Raw genomic sequence first — 15768 nt, 5'->3', positions numbered from 1 at the left:
AGGGTCACTATGAATTGGAATCAACTCAACAGCATGGGTTTCTTTCTTTTTTTTTTTTTTATTAGACATATTCACGAAACTAATATGTTGGTAAAATATGCATGACAAATTAGATCCTGTCTCAAGTTTCACTTCCAAGGCAACGCTATCAGGCACCCGTTTTACTGAATGCAACAGTTGTTTCTGGAATCATTGGAGTCTTTGAAGCACAGCCATGTTTTAGGACAATACTTCTCCAAATAGAAAAGTTAAAAAAAAAAAAAGAAACCATTGCCATTGAGTCGATTTTGACTCAGAGATGTTAAAATCTCCACACCACTTTTGCCTTATGAATCGCACCATATCTTCTTATCTCATTCTACCTTCAGTTAGTGCTAGGGGAACAAGCACTGGAACTTTCCCAAGACCTGAAATGCAATGAACAGCAATACAACAACCAGGTTCTTCATGGAACTTGATTTTTACAAGACTTAACCAGTCATCAACAACCTGGTTGGATGGCGGGGGACAATCATCATAAGGCCAACCGAGAACATGGATGCCTTCTCTTTCCACAACAGCAGTGTCGTAAGTTGCTTCCCATACCTGACTATTGTGGTAGCTCTGTATTTCTTAAGTTCCTCTATAAATTCGTTTAAGGTCACGTTGGTTGGATTGTGTGTAATCAGATATCTCATGTTCTTCTGTGTGATTTCCACAGGAGCTGGGTGGTTCATTAGAGCCATGTTCATTTAGTTAAAAAAGCACTCAATAGGGTTATGAAAGAATTTTAAAAAGTAAATACAGAAATGATGTAAAGAAACTGAAGCCTATTTCAAAATACTCGAAATTCTCAGTGCTTGGAGTGTGATGGTGGGAGGAGTGGAAGATGCAACGAACCTCCTAACAAGAAGCAATTCTTCAATCCAGTAATACTGAGGCAACAGAAAGGCAGCGCACTGAGGCTTACCCCATCTAGGACAGAGCTCTTGAAAATTGCTCTGAGGATTTCAATTCAACATTCTGTGTCCATGTTAACTCTTCTCATGGGGGCTTCTTGCTGGAGTAGTAATGAATTTCTACAGTTCACTTGTCTGCAGAGGGGTCATGCTGTGCCTGGTAGTAATCTCCATTGCCCTTCAGAATTTCATAAATGTGTGACCAAGAACAACACAGAACTGAGGAATATGTTTGCTCATTGAAGATGGTGGCCTAATCATACAGCCGTCCTGAGGCAGCGGCAACACAGGTGGCAGCAGTGTCAGCGGCTGTAGGGCCGGGGCAGTGGTGGTCATCGTGGGGAGGCGGGGGCACCAGGCTCTATCACGCAGTGAGTGGTCCAAAGAGACCCTGCATGCAGCTTCTTATATTCAATCTTATATATTTTTAAGCTTTATTTGTATCTGTCTCTCTCTATTTCCCTCCTTCCCTCCCTCCCTCTCTTTCTCCCTACCTATTTACCTGCCTGCCTGCCTGCCTACCTACATGCCTACCTGTCTATCTATCTCTATGTCTAGTTCATTTATTTTAACCTCTAGATTATATCTTTGTATAAATATACAATTCATTCAACAACAAATATTTGATGAGCGTTGTTCTAGGTACTTGTGATACAGCAACGATCAAAACAAAGATCCCTGTCCTGAAGGAGCTTACATTCTAGTGGAGAATTTAAGAAAATTAAAAAAATAACGTAATAAATTATATGACATGTTAAAAGATGTTAATTGCTGTAAAAAAAGAAAAGTTAGAGCAGATTAAGATGGTTTGGGGGCATATGATTAGAGAGTGGGTAGAATGTTATTTCAATAAGGTATTCAGTGTAGGCATTTTATTGCTTTGGCTATGATCTCCAAAACCATGCTTGTGGATAAAAGTAAGAGCAGAAAATTTTAATATTGACTTTTGTGGTTGTCGTTGTATATGAGACAAGCTGTGGCAGTGTTTTATTAGCTAAGAAGATGGAATTCTTCACACAAGTAATGTTGAGCATTAGACTGGAATGTTGGCTCTAACAAACCTTCCAGAAGCTCTTCAACGACAAAACAGTATTAGCTTTGCCAACCTGCACAAAGCACAAGAATCAATATTCTGGTGTTATTAAACAAAGCCTGTAATTTATGCCCTCCCCCCGCCCAAAAATTAATGACTAATCCATTTATTAAACTGAATGGAAGTGGTACATAATCTCCTTTACCTTGTAATAGCATTCAAATATTTGAAAGGACATAACATTATTTTAAATTCCATCTTTCATATGGTAATTGTTTTCCCTCCCTACTTATATATAGGACAGTGGATAGAGCTCTAAATAATAATAATGACCTATTGTGTAACATACACTATGGTAAGCACTTGACATCGATGGCCTCACATATACTCTACTCATTTTGATGAGGAGGATACGGGGGTTTAGACATCAATTTGCCAGAAGTCAATCAGCTAGAAGGCAATGGATAGGATTTGAATTCAAATTAGTTTGACTCTAAAACCTCCTTTCTTAACACTATATATTTCCTTGTGTTTAATAATGATTAGACTCCTTCTATGAAAAGAATATGAATCTGACAAATCAGAGATAGACGGCCTCCTAAAATATCTTCTGGTTCTTTATTTACTACCACATCAGTTAGTTATAGAAAACTTGAGATAGTTAATTCTTAGCAATCAGGAAAATGCCTGTCTGAATTGTTCTTTTTATTTTATCTTGAGAAAGTGATACATTAGCTATTGTTAACTTCACTCAAAGATTCCAAATGTTATACATCCTGCAAAAAATAAATTTCCAAATTTCAGTCAAAATGCTATTTTAAGATCATTCTTTGATATTTCCTTCTGCTCCATGTAAATAGCAATGATAAAAAAGAAAAACTAAAAAGCCATAGTTGCACCCCCAAAAGTAGATAAACATTTGTATGGCCTAGAATTAGAACAGAAATGCAAAAGAAGAGCAGAAGGTAAAGCTAAGGGCCTGCTCAGCTCTGGAATGGGAAGACAGCTGGGCATTCCCATCCTAGGCCTTCAGCTCCTCAAAAATGTTGGGCAAAAAGTCTGCCTATTTTATGTCATTATTTGTTATTTTGAAAAAAATTTTCCCAATCATTTATAGCTTTAAACAAAAAACCAAACCTGTAGCTGTTGAGTTGATTTCGACTCATAGCAACCCTATAGGACAGAGTAGAAGTGCCCCATAGGGTTTCCAAGCAGTGGCTGGTGGATTTGAACTGCCAACCTTTTGGTTAACTGCTGAACTCTTAACCACTGCACCGCCAGGGCTCCTTAAAGAGTCTAAGCACCCTCATTTTCAGGACTCTTTCCCCATTTCTCCACTATTTTAATCTTAGCTGGGTTGAATTAATCTTTGAATAGTTGGATTTGTTGGCCGTCTTTCCCAGGTTTTATTTCTTTCTGTATTTGAGTAGTTTGTAAGCTTTTCTCCTATTGCAAGATCTCTATCTCTCCTCACCCCACTCCCAACCATCGTCTTCCATTTAGGAGTTTTATGGTTGCCTTCACATGATCATTTATAACCTTCCAATCCAGAGCCAGTTTAGAGTATATTGAAGGTTCTTTTGCCAAGCCAGAGGGTGACTTGCCTTAATTTCTGACTTCTAGGCTGTGTGTGTGTGTGTGTGTGTGTCTATGTGTGTGTGTGTGTGCGTGCATGCACATGTCCTCCAGCCTCTCTAGGCAGACAGCTTCATATAAACTGTGGCCTTAGGCAGCTTATCCCACCCTTCTTTGAGACTTTTAGCCCCAAGATTTCTCAGGAGCTGAGACTTACAACAGCAAAGATTTATTTTTTGCTCATGTTATGTGTCCATCAGGGGTTGGCAGGGCTACTTTGTTCATTGTGGTTGTTAAGAACTCAAGCTGATGCCAATCATCACACAGGTAGAAAAATCAAAGGGTGGGGTGGGAGAGAGGGAAATTAGAAATGCTAAAGATAGAAAAACATAGTCAATAAGATTTCAAACCATTCAATAAAAAAAGGACCAAAGGTCTATAGACAGGTGAAGATTTTGTGACATGGGTGGTTGTCCCGAGGAATTCAGAAAGAATGCAACATTAATCTATAGAATAAATGTATGAAAGACAAGTTAAAGACACAATGCAGAAATTGTCTCCATCATACTTTGAACAGAAGCTCCAGGGGAAGAGAATATGGGGGAAAGGCAGAGAGCTTTGTTGGAAGATAAGTGATGGGAATTCACCGACATTTGAGTTATCCTAGAATTAAAGGCAATATCTAACAGACATGCAATCTGAGGTCTGAACGATAGCTCTATACAGGACAAGCAGGATCTTAGGGCTGTCTGGTGCATGGTGGTGGAATTCTTGCAAGAGAAGAGAGGCAGGTCTGACATAATTTGTTTGCTTCCTTAGAAAAGTGGATTGCCTGGAATCTAGCACTGAGTCCCTGACTGGGGAGCCCAGTGTGTTTTTTTATTGATTATACAGCAGGAAAACTCCCAAGAGTGGGCTTGGGGCCATTGAAATGAACAATTCTACTTCAAGTTTAACTGACCTTGTGCAATAACAATTCCCTCAGGAGAAGAAAAGTAGGATTAACACTCCTCGTTAAACCACCCCAGCCAAGGTTCAGAGAAATACAGAAAAGTGATTTTTGAACATTTTCATCTGAATTAAAGCCTCTTGGGTGATACAATTGGAAAACAACATTTCTTTACAGTGAAAATGTATTTGGCAGCCCCTTTATATACAAAGTTCAACTTTAGGGCAAAGAAAAAAGAAACATTCATTATGTAATCAGGCCAAATTATTGGTTATTGAGAAGAAGAGTTCTGGTTTGGGATCTCAGCTGCTAAATGAAATAGATTTTAGATCTTTTATTCTGTCAGTGCCATTTTCATCACAGTAATTCTTTAGTCTAAGTACTTTAAGCTTGGAGACATTTCCCTGTGGCTTCTTTTATTTAGACATTGTTCGGTAAGATAGACAATAGTGTCACTGAAGGCCGGATTGACCCCTTCTTCATTTTCACAGATTCAAAAATGAACGAATGAAACTAGTTCTTTAAATATAAAGGGGTAGCTTCTAGATGCCTGGTTCAAGAGGGACGTGGGTAAGAGGTGAAGAGTTCGGGCGAAATCCCACTAAATTACAATGTAGGTGATTGAGAGACCGATGCAAATATTCTTTTTTCTTCTTTCTTCTCTTTCTCTCTCCATTTAACGCAGTCTTCGCAAATCTCAATGCATGCGCTTTGACTCTTTCTACCTACAGCAAAATTCACAGACTGGCATCATGTTGGCTGGATATGACCTGTGTATTGCTTTGAAAACTTTTGAACCGTATGATCAAAAGTCAGAGATTTTTATCTAAAAATCCAGATTTTCAGCTTCTCCTGAAAAATCATTTGTGTTGATTCTCAGCAGTGATATTCAGAGACTTGAATAAAGAGATCTGATTCCCCCGGGGCCCACAGTCCACCAAGGCCCCGACTGTCAAGTTTTGGGTAGTGGCAAGATTTTCCCACTATTGGGAGATTAATTCAGCCCAGATAAGCAACGTTGATGGCTTCCCTGGTTATATTAACAGCTGGGTTGTAGGCATTTCAGTTGGCAATCCCTGGCATAAAGCCAATCTTTGCCTGCATTTTTATTTGTCCGTGCAACAAGCATTTATCAAGTGTCCCGTTAAGCATTCTGAGGCTACAGCAATAGACCAACAGACAAGGTCTCTGACCTCTTGCATTTATATTCAGGTGAGAAGAAACGGATAATAACATGTAAAATACAGGATGGCAGGTGAAAAGCCATATAATGAAAAATAAAGCATGCTATGCGAGCGCTACTCTACCTACTGGGAATCACAAGAGGATGGTACTTCCCTGCCCACTTGTAGTTTAATGTGGCTTTAGTCAATAAAAATGTGAGTGGCAGTAACCTGTGTCACTTCTGGCTGGAAGTCTTGATTTGCCGGTCTCAACTCTCCATCTTATTTTTACCTTGTTGTGACAAGTGTGTCAGCACATATTGGTAAGGGCTATCATCCCTGGAGGAAACCCTGGTGGCATAGTGGTTAAGTGCTACAACTGCTAACCAAAAAGGTAAGGCAGTTCAAATCCACCAGGTGCTCCTTGGAGACTCTTTGGGGCAGTTCTACTCTGTCGCATAGGGTCGCTATGAGTTGGAATCGACTCGATGGCAATTTTTTTTTTTTTTTTTATCATCCCTGGTGGCACAGTGGTTAAGAGCTCGGCTGCTAACCAACAGGTTGGCAGCTCGAATCCACCAGCTTCTCCTTGGCAACCCTATGGGACAGTTCTACCCTGTCCTGTGTTTTTGCTATCAGTCAGAATTGACTCGAAGGCGACAGGTTTTTTTGATTGTTTGCTTTTCGTTTTTTTTTTTTAAATCTTAATTATGGAGGAGAACTGCCTGGAAGAGTAGCTCAGACCCTTAGTAGATTTTTCATAAGTGACAAACTTTTTGTTTTAAGTCACTGCGATTTGGGGATTGTTTGTCATGGTGGCATAACCTGGATTATTTTGACCAGAAGCATAGTGAAGAGTCAGGGTGTGATAGTGTGAGGTGCTGAAATTGTAGATTGGATGGTCTGGGAAGTCCTCTCTGAAGAGGTGACATTTAAGCAGACACTTGGACAAAGTGATTGCAGGAGCCATTGGAACATGTGGAGGAAGACCATTCCAGGTGGGGGGACAGCAAAGAGGTGTGCATGTTCTCATAACATAGACTTGAGCAAAATGATTTTCAGGGTTTAATTTCCTCCCCCTGCCCCCCCCCAAGGTTTTATTAAAATGAACATACTGAAGTAAGTGGTAGAGTCAGTAATTAGTGCTAACCTTTTGTTCCCCACCTAGAGTTTTTGGATAGCTGCACCTACTTTCCATCTGCTCTCAGCCTGTGATCAGATACTGCAGAATCCATCAGCACATTCATGTTGACTCTCAGCAGCAACCAGGGCCAGATGGCTTTCATCGCTATGTTCAGATCTGAACTTATTCCTAAAGGGGGCGGGGAGGAGGAAGGCAAAATAACACACTCTATTTTATTTTGTTTCCACTGGCCTGTTACGACTCTGTTTTAGAGAACTATGTAAAGTAAATCAGCTCAAAGATCAAGACAATTTATGTGTTTTTCAGCCATGAAAATTGTCTGGGCTGTACGCAGTTACTTTTTCCTCTCAACGTAAAAACGTGTCACACTGAGGTGTAAGGGATACCAGAAGTAGGCACTCTTTAGTGCCCTACTCATCAGCGCCATCCTGCTCTTTAGCGTATAATAATCTAAATTCTGATTTGTCTCATTTAAACACACAATGTGTTCTCTATATTTTGCTACATATACTTTAACTCACTGTGATAAACTCAATGGTTTTGTGTATTTTTTCAACCAAATTAGAAGTGAGTTGTGATAATAGTGATTAAGAGGAAATGGGTAAATCCTTTTTCAGTCTTCTAACTTTTTCTTTTTGCTCTCTATTCTCTTCATCTTAGAAACCACCTGGGTTTAGCCATTTGTGGATTCTACATTTGTCAGTGTCTTGTTTTCATTCATTCTGGGAACTCAAGAACTGTCTTCTTCTAGCTCCTCCCTACTGTGAAGCACCATGTACACAAACGTAGGAAAACTCCCAGCTAAATGAAAGATTGTGGAATTCCTTCACTCACCGAGAATTGGGGTTTGATATTTTAAATACTGCATTCATTGATTCTGTCACCCTTTGTACTTGTTTTATTTATTTCTTTGTTAGTGGTCAAGTGAGTGAAAACAGGGTGAAAACAGCCCTGAGTATAGAAAAAAGGAAGTAAGGCAATCAAGTTGAAATAGCATAAATATGTGAAGCAGATGGAGGAAATATGTACCTATACGCTCTTCTCAATAACGCTTTTCCCAAGACGGGAAAGCAAGCACACAGAGAACGAAGGTGGGAAGTAGACCTGTCTGGGCAGTAGTTTTCCATCTATAAAAAAACGGTACTACTATTTCATTGTTTTATATTTGGATTTTAGACTGGAAGATTAAACAATATTTTATGAAACAGAATATATACTAAAATAAACATCACAGGTTAGCACTGATATTTTTGTATTTAAATATTACAGAATTAAATGAAATGTGGATTTTTTTCCACCCTTTCAGTCATGTAGCCTGAAATATGACCACCCAAAGATTCACTTAAATATATGAGAGCTTGTTTTAAAAATGTAAATTCTCTGAATGAGGCTAAGATTTCAGTCAATTACACTACTGTTTGAATTAGGTCAATCAACTTGTTTTTCTTCTAATTCTTAACTAAGGTCAGTAATACTAAGAAACTTGGAGTTTTCAAGAGATCCCAAACTACGTGGCAAATTATTGCAGGCTGGGACATGGGAGAGAACAAAAAATATCTTTATTAATTTTATCTCATATACTTTGGACATGTTATCAGGAAGGATCAGTCCCTGGAGAAAGACATCATGTTTGGTAAAGTAGAGGGTCAGCGAAAAAGAGGAAGACCTTCAACAAGATGGATTGACATAGTGGCTACAATGGGCTCAAGCATCACAACGATTGTGAGGAGGGTACAAGATGGAACAGTGTTTTATTCTGTTGTACATAGCTTTGCTATGAGTCACAACCGATTCATCAGCACTTAACAAGAACAAATTAACTTCACAATTTTGGGTTAGAGTAGGACTCTTTCCAGGATAGTTAGGAGAAGGGTTTATAGATGAAAACTGGAGTAGGGGTAGGCACAGGTTTCCAGTGGTATCCGTCACAGCTGAATGGATAAGTTGTCTCCCATTGGATAACTGCCAAGGGAGGAGAAAGGGAGGGGAGGGATAGGTAAATGAGAAAGCTTGGCCTCTTGGTTTTTGTTATTAGTCCTTCATTTTGCTGGACTTATAATGGAGGCTTCAGAAACATGGAAAAGTCAAAGAATGTAGAGAATGAAGGGCAAGTGGTAATGTGGGCAGCAGGTGAAGGGCAGTCAGAAACCAGTGCACCCATCTGCAGAGCGGAGCATATGCCTGTCTGCTGTGAAGCCCAGGAACTACTGGCTTTTTGGCTTTGGACCTTTGCTCAGAGACAGGAGGCTGAACCAAAAGGCCTCTTAACAAACTCTTATACAAACCTCCCACTCTGTCATGGTTTACATTTATTTCTCTTGCTAACAGCTTGGATATATTAAAAAATTGACAACAAATCATGTAGCATATGGTACAAAGAAGTCACATAAAGACCATAAATTGTTCAGGACAAGCATTTCAATTTTTATAAGAGGAGAGACCTGCATGTAGAATTGTTTGTCATCCATCTCCATCTATCTGGCCTCCCCTCTACTTTCCATTCAGTATTGCCAAAAGTAAACTCATCATTTTCTTCCTATGCCAGTTCTTCCTATAAGATTACCTGTTTCTTTAATGAAGCCATGAACTTCTTTATCTCTCAACCTCCAAAATTGGAGCTTCCATTCAACATCTCTGTTATCCTCACTTTACCCCTTCAAATCGGTTTCCAAGTCCTGTTGGCCCCTCCTGGATGCATCTATTTTGCTGTTCCTTCTGATCTGCTCAATGGCCTGAGGCTGGATTGCTCTTCTAAAGGCACAGATAAATTGTGTCACTTGCCCGTCCACTCCCTATGAGTCCATTTATGCTCCTTCTTTAACTTCACATACTGTTGTTGACATGTATTTTACCTTTACAAATGTTATAAACCCTACAATATGCTATTGTTCTTTTTCTTTTTTTTAAATTTTTATTGTGCTTTAAGTGAAAATTTACAAATCAAGTCAGCCTCTCACACAAAAACTTATATACACCTGGCTACATACCCCCAATTGTTCTCCCCCTAAAGAGACAGCTTACTCCCTCCCTCCACTCTCTCTTTTCACATCCATTTCGCCAGCTTCTAACCCCCTGTACCATCTCATCTCCCCTCCAGGGAGGAGATGCCAACATAGTTATTATTGTTTTTCTTTATTTAATCGAATTTTAACAAATTTAAGAAAAATATTTGCCCATATTTTTGCTATTTTCAGTGCCTTCATTCCTTTCTGAGGAGGCTGGAGGGAGCAAATGGTTTGCCGTTGACTGCCAACCTAAAAGTTGGTGGTTTAAACCCACCCAGTAGCCTCAGGGAAGAAAGTCCTGAGGAACTGCTTCCATAAAGATTATAGCCAAGAAAACCCTGTGGAGCAGTTTTACTCTGTAATAAATGGGAGGCCAACTCGACTGCAGCTGACAACAACATTTCTTTCTGTAGATGCAAATTTCCATCTAGTTATCATTCTTATCAGAGGATGGACCAAAACACAAGGGTCTTCCAGACAGGCGCCTACTAAAGAGAACCACAAGGGGATGAGCAGACTGTGCTGTTTCTGTTCCCAAACTCGCGGATTAACTCTCTGTGGGAGGAGTAATGGGTGTGGACAGAGGCCAGGAGCCTGGCTTTACCCTGAAGTTCTCGACATGGAAACATAAAGAAAGGAGAACAAACGTTTCCCTCCTAAGTATTACCCATCATTCAGGGCATGCGCAGTTGTCTTTCTTTGCAAATCCTTCCCTGAGCCTTTCTGAAGGGATGTCAACTCTCCTTACTGTGAATGCTCCGTTTACTTTATCTTCACTTTTCTTTGTAGCATTTACTCTCTCTTACCCAGTACCCAGTCTCTTGTAGTGTAATAATTTATCTATCTCACTCTGCCCCTCCTCCTCGTTCCCATAATCTCCTTAAAGATGAGGGCTATTTATTACCATTCATATTTTAATATTCCTCAATTATTAATACATGCAAAAAAAAAAAAGTACCTGACAAACGGTGAGCTGTTAATGAGGATTTATTGAATGAGAAAATGAGTGAATGAAATGAAAAAATGGTCCATGAAAATAAAAAACGGTGGGTGGCCTATCCCAAATGAGCTCAAATATAGAGTGATCTAATAATTTCAAAAAGAATAAGCAAAGCCATCATGGAAATGAAAGAGTACATTTTTGTTTAAAGTAGTTAATTGCTTCTCGCTGGAGAAGGTGGTCGTGTCTTCACCAGCATTCTGATGTTGCTTGCAACCATCACCTTCTAATCTGTAATGTAAGAGGCTCCTGTAGCAGGTGTGCTTAGAATTGAACTTGGGGTACGTCTAACAGCACCTTCCTGGAGGCTCAGGACAGCTTTTTTAGAGAAACCTTTTTTAAACTTCTTAAATTACATAAGAAATGAGAATGACAGAAACGAATGGATTAAAATGGGAAATAGAATTCCTCAGGAAGGTTAATTTGAGATTCTTCCTTGGCTATGTTTTAATCACGCTCTTTTTTTTTTTTTAGTTTCGAAATAATTATTCCTCTTCACCTTTATCCTTAAAAAAATCCTTAGGCACTGACAAAGAATATATTTAAAAAGAAAGTTTTAAATCAAAAAGTATATTTTCACACTTTTTCCTTTGACAGAATTGTTCTGTATTGTGTGCCTTTTAAATATTTTTAGGAATTTCAAATATTAGATATAATTCTTATTTTTATACTTAAGTCAGGGTAGTATTCTGGTTCAATTAAAGTCTTATAATTTTCTTTTTGTATTATAAAAGTTATATAAACAGATGATTAAAAAGAAGAAAATATAGATGAACACAAAGAAGTACACAATACTCTCTGACCTTACCAGCAGTGATAACTAATGCCAATGTTTTTTTATATATAATCTGCCATCTTTTTTCTATTTGTGTGTATGTATACGTATATCTTGCTTTCTCTCTACATATATATGCACATTTGTATATAAATTGTAACATTTAGGAAAATTGTAACATATGCTCTTCTTTAAAAATAGTTTTTTAATTTTTAGAGGAGTTTTAGATTTATGGAATAGTTGCGAAGGTAGTGCAGAGAGTTCCCGTCTAATCTACACCCTGTTTCCTCTATTATTATCATCTTATATTAGTGAGGTACACCTGTCACACAATTAAGGAACCAATATTGTTACATTATTACTAAGTCTATATTACATTCAGATTTCCTTAATTTTTACCAAAATTCTTTTTCTGTTCCAGGTTCCTATCTGTTGTTGTTAGGTGCCGTTGAGATGGCTCCAACTCATAGCACAACAGAACGAAACACTGCCCAGTCCTGGGCCATCCTTACAATCGTTGTTATGCTTGAGCTCATTGTTGCAGCCACTGTGTCAATCCACCTCATTGAGGGTCTTTGTCTTTTCTGCTGACTCTGTACTTTGCCAAGCATGACGTCGTTCTCCAGGGACTGATCCCTCCTGGCAACATGTCCAAGGTATGCAGTCTGGCCATCCTTGCTTCTAAGGAGCATTCTGGTAGTACTTCTTCTAAGACAGATTTGTTCGTTCTTTTGGCAGTCCATGGTATATTCAATATTCTTCGCCAGCACCACAATTCAAAGGCATCAGTTCTTCTTTAGTCTTCCTTATTCATTGTCCAGCTTTCACATGCATATGATGCCACTGAAAATACCATGGCTTGGGTCAGGTGCACCTTAGTCTTCAAGGTAACATCTTTGCTCTTCAACACTTTAAAGAGGTCCTTTGCAGCAGATTTACCTAATGCAATGCCCCTTTTGATTTCTTAACTGCTGCTTCCATGGCTGTTGATTGTGGATCTAAGTAAAATGAAATCCTTGACAGCTTCAATCTTTTCTCCGTTTATCATGATGTTGCTCATTGGTCCAGTTGTGAGGATTTTTGTTTTCTTTATGTTGAGGTGCAATCCGTACTGAAGGCTGTGGTCTCTGATCTTCATTAGTAAGTGCTTCAAGTCCTCTTCACTTTCAGCAAGCAAGGTTGTGTCATCTGCATAACGCAGGTTATTAATGAGTCTTCCTCTGATCCCAATATCTCCTTCTTCATATAGTCCAGCTTCTCGTATTATTTGCTCAGCATACAGATTGAAGAGGTATGGTGAAATGATACAACACTGACACACAACTTTCTTGACTTTCCTCGCCTTGTTCTGTCCAAACAACTGCCTTTTGCTCTATGTTAAGGTTCCTCATGAGCACAATTAAGTGTTCTGGAATTCCCATTCTTTGCAATGTTATCCATAATTTATTATGATCCACACAGTCGAATGCCTTTGCATAGTCGATAAAACACAGGTAAACATCCTTCTGGTATTCTCTGCTTTCAGCCAGGATCCAACTGACATTGGCAGTGATATCCCTGGTTCCACGTCCTCTTCTGAAACCGGCCTGAATTTCTGGCAGTTCCCTGTCAATATACTGCTGCAGCCGTTTTTGAATGATCTTCAGCAAAATTTTGCTTGTGTGTGATATTAAGATGATATTGTTCTATAATTTCTGCATTTGGTTGGATGATCTTTCTTGGAAATAGGCATAAATATGGATCTTTTCCAGTCAGTTGGCCAGGAAGCTGTCTTCCATATTTCTTGGCATAGACAAGTGAGCACCTCCAGAGCTGCATCTGTTTGTTGAAACATCTCAATTGATACGCTGTCAATTCCTGGAGGCTTGTTTTTCATCAATGCCTTCAGAGCAGCTTGGACTTCTTCCCTCAGTACCATCGGTTCCTGATCATATGCCACCTCTTGAAATGGCTGAACATCGACTAATTCTTTTTGGTATAATGACTCTGCCTATTCCTTCCATCTCCTTTTGATGCTTCCTGCATCGTTTAATATTTTCCCCATAGAATCCTTCACTATTGCAACTTAAGGCTTGAATTTTTTCTTCAGTTCTTTCAGCTTAAGAAACGCCGAGCGTGTTCTTCCCTTTTGGTTTTCTAGCTCCAGCTCTTTGCATGTGTCATGATACTTTACTTCGTCTTCTCGAGCTGCCCTTTGATTTCTTTCATTCAGTTCTTTTACTTCATCATTTCTTCCTTTTGCTTTAGCTGCTGGATGCTCATGAGCAAGTTTCAGAGTCTCCTCTGACATCCATCTTGTTCTTTTCTTTCTTTCCTGTCTTTTCAATGACCTCTTGCTTTCTTCATGTATGATGACCTTGATGTCATTCCATAACTCGTCTAGTATTTGGTCACTAGTGTTCAATGCATCAAATCTATTCTTCAGATGGTCTCTAAATTCAGGTGGGATATACTCAAGGTCATATTTTGGCTCTCATGGACTTGCTCTGATTTTCTTCAGTGTCAGCTTGAATTTGCATATGAACAATTGATGGTCTCTTCCACAGTTGGCCCCTGCCTTGTTCTGACTGATGATATTGTGTTTTCTCATCGTCTCTTTCCACAGATGTACTCAATTTGATTTCTGTGTGTTCCATCTGGTGAGGTCTGTGTGTATAGCCGCTGTTCCTTTTGATAAAGAAGGTATTTGCAATGAAGAAGTCATTGGTATTGCAAAATTCTATCATTCGATCTCTGGCATTGTTTCTATCAACAAGGCCATATTTTGCAACTACCGATCCTTCTTGATTGTTTCCAACTTTCGCGTTCCAATCACCAGTAATTATCAATGTATCCTGATTGCATGTTCAATCAATTTCAGACTGTAGCAGCTGATAAAACTCTTCTATTTCTTCATCTTTGGCCTTACTGTTTGGTGCGTAAATTCAAATAGTAGTTGTATTAACTGGTCTTCCTGGTAGGCATATGGATATTATCCTATCACTGACAGCATTGTACTTCAAGATAGATCTTGACATGTTCTTTTTGACAATGAATGCAACACCATTCCTCTTCAAGTTGTCATTCCCAGCATAGTAGACTATGATTCAAAATGGCCAATACCAATCTGTTTCAGCTCACTATGCCTAGGATATTGATGTGTATGCTTTCCATTTCATTTTTGATGATTTCCATTCCTAGATTCATACTTCATACATTCCATGTTCCAATTATTAATGGATGCTTGCAACTGTTTCTTCTCATTTTGAATCGTGTCACATCAGCAAATGAAGGTTCCAAAGCTTGACTCCATCCATGCCATTAAGGTCAACTCTACTTTGAGGAGGCAGCTCTTCCTCAGTCGTCTTTTGAGTGCCTTCCAACCTGGGGAGCTCATCTTCTAGCACTATATCAGGCAATGTTTGCTGCTATTCATAAGGTTTTCTCTGGCTAATTCTTTTCAGATGTAGACTGCCGGGTCCTTCTTCCTAGTCTGTCTTAGTCTGGAAGCTCAGCTGAAACCTGTCCTCCATGGGTGACTCTGCTGGTATCCGAATACCAGTGGCATAGCTTCCAGCATCACAGCAACACACAAGCCCCCACAGTAAGACAAACTGACAGATATGTGGGGGGTTCCTATCTAGGCTACCATCTAGGCTGCCACATTATATTACATTATATTTTCTTAGACCCCTCAGACTCTGATAGTTTCGCAGACTCCCTTGTTCCTGATGACCTTGATGGTTTTAAGGAGTACTGGTCAGGCATTGTAGAATGTCCTTCTGTTGGAATTTATCTGATGTTTTTCTCATGACGAGACTGTGGTTATGGGTTTTGAGAGAAGGGCCACAGAAGTAAAGTGCCATTCTCATTGCATTATATGAAGGGTACATGCTATCAACATGACTTAACCACTATTGACGTTAACCTTGATTGTCTAGCTTGGATAGTGTTATTCGATTTACTCTCATTTCCCCTTTTTCCATATGATACTCTTTGGAAGGAAGTCACTATGCAAAGCCCACATGTTAAGAGGTAGAGTTATGTTCCCTCTCCTTCAGTGAGGGGTATCTGCATAAATTATTTGTAATTCTTCTGCATGAGAGATTTGTCTAGTCTCTTCGTTTATTTATTTATATCAGTTGGACATATGGATATTTATTTTCTATTTTGGGTTATAATCAAATATGTTATTATTTACTTTGTT

At 39.1% G+C, this 15768-nt stretch overlaps 1 long non-coding RNA gene and 1 pseudogene across 1 annotated transcript in view; one reads left to right on the top strand and one right to left on the bottom strand.

Annotated features, from left to right (window-relative positions):
- LOC126078063 (uncharacterized) overlaps positions 1–15768 on the top strand; it is a 201151-nt gene that overhangs the window by 161281 nt on the left and 24102 nt on the right. The window lies entirely within an intron of this gene.
- Positions 162–725, bottom strand: LOC126078062 (protein tyrosine phosphatase type IVA 1-like; annotated as a pseudogene).

Source organism: Elephas maximus, chromosome 6 (assembly GCF_024166365.1).
Source record: "Elephas maximus indicus isolate mEleMax1 chromosome 6, mEleMax1 primary haplotype, whole genome shotgun sequence".
Taxonomy (NCBI): Eukaryota; Metazoa; Chordata; class Mammalia; order Proboscidea; family Elephantidae; genus Elephas; species Elephas maximus.
This window is presented reverse-complemented; position numbering and strand designations above follow the sequence as displayed.